Source organism: Mandrillus leucophaeus, unplaced genomic scaffold, assembly GCF_000951045.1.
Source record: "Mandrillus leucophaeus isolate KB7577 unplaced genomic scaffold, Mleu.le_1.0 Scaffold209, whole genome shotgun sequence".
Lineage (NCBI taxonomy): Eukaryota > Metazoa > Chordata > Mammalia > Primates > Cercopithecidae > Mandrillus > Mandrillus leucophaeus.
The window spans coordinates 2,512,081-2,515,820 of NW_012102132.1; positions in this window are offsets into that span (position 1 = coordinate 2,512,081).

The window sequence follows — 3,740 nt, forward strand, 5'->3', positions numbered from 1 at the left end:
GAGACCATCCTGGCTAACACGGTGAAACCCCGTCTCTACTAAAAATACAAAAAACTAGCCGGGCGAGGTGCCAGGCGCCTGTAGTCTCAGCTACTCCGGAGACTGAGGCAGGAGAATGGCGCAAACCCGGGAGGCAGAGCTGAGATCCGGCCACTGCACTCCAGCCCGGGCTACAGAGCAAGACTCCGTCTCAAAAAAAAAAAAAAAAAAAAAAAAAAGTACCAGGGACCAAATGAGAAGACAGGTAAGCCAATATAATAAGTACCTGAACTTGTACTTGCAAATGACTAAGTACTTGTGAGGTTCTTATTTTGTTGAGATCTTCTGTTACAGTTATGAATGGCCGTATGACTAAGTGCTACTTAATGGGATGTAAGCAGAAGTTTTGGGTGGAGGTTCTGGGAAAGTTCTTTTAAAACGAGGTTGACTCACCTGGCAAGCGTCCTTTTGCCTCATCTCTCTTCAGTCTTCCTCTTTCCTTCAGCCTGGAATACAGACATGATGGCTGGAGTTGCAGTGGTCATCTGGCAACCAGGAGGCAAACTTTAGAGTGGAAAATGTGTGCTAAGAAGGACAAAGCAGAGAGATAGAAGGAGCAAGGGACTTGGATGACTTCATGGGCTTGGCATGCCACCACTGGATTGTCTACCTCTGCCTGCAAAAGATAGAAAATAACCTCCCAATTTATTTAAACCACTCTTTATTTAGTGTCGATTGCTAGCAGCTGAACACAATTCCTAAAGCATGCACTAACATCCATGTGGTGGCATCATCTTATCTTCAATACCCTTCTTCAGATGACGCTAGTGTAAACCTTACATGGAATATTTTGAACCACTGAGGTAGGGCATTGCGTCTCGGTCAATCTCTCCCTCCACTTCCAAATATAGTGCCTGATAAATAGTAGGTGCTCAGTTAAAATGGATTGACCAGTCATGAGCCTGGCTAAGTCTTGAGCCATACTAACTCTCGCACCCTAGTCTTCAATTTGGCCAGGCTAGCTAAATTGAAGACTATAGCCATTGTGGTTCCTTGAACACAGTAAACAAACTTTACTTCAGTTTGAAGGTAGTAGAGTCCAATACCATCACAAATGTATTTAATAAAGAGCCAATGAAAACATGAGAATAAGACAACTCCTAAAATGAAAAAAAAAAGGCAGATGATGATAGAGAAGAAATTATTGCTGTTAAGTTTAGCCTAAAGCTGCCTCCTGATATATTTTAAGTTCAGCCTAAAGGCATCTCCTCACAGACTGACCTGTAACCCAACTGGATGTGTAAACAAACTATAACCTACTCTGGTGCCAACCACTGAGTTTTGGCTAATCACAGACAGCCAACTGTTCAAACCGTGTGTGTAACCAATCTGGCTGTTTCTGTACCTCACTTTCTTTTTGCTGCCTGTAAATCTTCTTCCACACGTTCGCAGCATCGCAGACTCTCTGAACCTATTCTGGCTTCCTGAACTGTGAACAGTTCTTTGATCAATTAAACTCTGTTAAGCTTAATTTGTCTAAGGTTTTTCTTTTAACACCACACACCAAAAAGTAACTATGGAAGGTGATGGACATGTAAATTTGTTTAACTGTAGTCATCATTTCACTATATGTATATGTATATGTGTATCAAAACATGTTGTACATCTTAAATATATACAATAAAAAATAAAAGATGAGATTCCAGACCTGCATTTCTTTTTCTTTCCTAATCCATCTCTCTGTGGTATATTTTGTGTCTCTTGTTCATCTCTCCTGTCCTTTAGACTATAAATGCTCATCTGCTTCAGCATTTGTAAAACTATCATTTTAAAATAAAGTGACCTACATAAATAAGTAATTACCAGGGATGAATAAATAATAAAGGAAGGATAAGGGAGTACACACACATGCTCATGAGTCACACACATAAAGAACCAGCAGTGGCATTCGGCTGGGTCACCAGGATAGAGGAAAATCACCAGGAAGGAGAGAGGAGTCACGCAGAATATGCCCGGGAAAAGGAAGGTTCACATAAATATTAGAGGAAGGAAGCATTACAAACCAGATTGGAAATTTTGTCTTCTGACTTTCAAAAATGCATTTTTAAATGCCTGGAGGGGCTGGCATCTAGCTCTCCTTTCAGACTGTGGAAACTGTGTTATCCCTATGACAAACCTACAGCCAAGGAAAATAAAATGTAGTCAGCCCTTCAGCAAGAAGTGTCTGGAGACCATGTCTGTAAGGAAGAAGACATGAAACAGTTTAAGCTATAGAGCGATGAATTTCTCATACATCTTTTCTTGTGACCTGAGATCAGGAGCTTCTGACCCTAACATTATGGAAGAGTGTTTAGCTCCTGATTTGAAAAATATATGGCGTATGATAGAATGTTCAGCGACAGACAACAGGGTGGACTTGCAGGAATAAGGCCGTGAGAAGTCATAGACTTGGACTTCCTGTCCATATTCTACTTCTAACTTTGCCCATTTCAACTTTGCCTCCTACATTTTTGGCTCAGCATCTTTTAAGAAACTTTTATTTTTCGCGTCATTTTCTTTATGCTACTTCTTTATATTGAAAATTTTTAATCCTATAGAAAAGTGTAAAACTAGTACAATAAACACCCACATGCCCTTTACCTAGATTCGCCATGGCTAATTTTTGTATTTTTAGTAGAGACGGGATTTCACCATGTTGGCCAGGCTGGTCTTGAACTCCTGACCTCAGGTGATCTGCCCGCCTCGGCCTCCCAAAGTTCTGGGATTACAGGGTGAGCCACCATGCCTGGCCCTCTTTCCTTTCTTTTAAAGATTATCCTGAGCTTTTTTTTTTTTTTTAACCTTTCATAGCATTGACATTTTGTAATAGTCCAGGTCAGCTGTTTTGCATAATGTTCCTGAATTTGGTTTGATTATTTCCTAATGATTAGAATCTTTTTTGGGAGGAGGGGGCAGAAATACTTAATGTGTGATCTGTGTCCTTAGTGCATCACATCAGAGGGCACGTGATGTCAATTTTTCCCATTATTGGTGACATTAAATTTGATCATTTGGTTTAAGTGGTGTCCACCAGACCTCTCCATTATAGAGGTACCTTTTCCCCTTTATAATTCATGATTACAACTAGTGGTACTTTGAGACTGTGAATATATTATTCTGTAACATTTTACTTAATGATTTTACATCTATTGATGATTCTTGCCTGAATCAATTATTACAATGGTGATTGCACAATTTTGGTTTTCTAATTCTAACAATCCTACATTAATTAGTTGGTCTTCTTCTGTAAACAACTTTCCCTTCTCCTCCTCCCTACCTCTTAATTTTTTTAAGAATAGGGTTGGTTTGAATTCTTTATTTAATGTGTTACGATCTGTTCCAGTCCTTATTTTAATACTCAAAACTGTCCCATATTTAGCAAGTGAGAGCCCTTTTAAGCTGGCTTCTGCCTTTTTTTGGCATGACTTTATCAGTTTTGTTTTTCTTCAGTAAGTCCTCACTTAAGGTCTTCAATAGATGCTTGGAAACTGTGACTTTAAGTGAAACAAAGTATTAAAAAGTATTTAAAAACCCAGATTCCTTCCTTATCAGTGTTATGATGAAACAATGTTATTCAAGGACCTGCTGTACACCATTTCGCTTGAAGTTGCAGTTTCCAAGAACATATCAATGAGATTAAGTGAGTACTTACTGCACTTCCATATTTCTGTCCCACAAGATATTCCGAGTTCCCTTTATACTTTCCCCACTCCAGCCTAGAA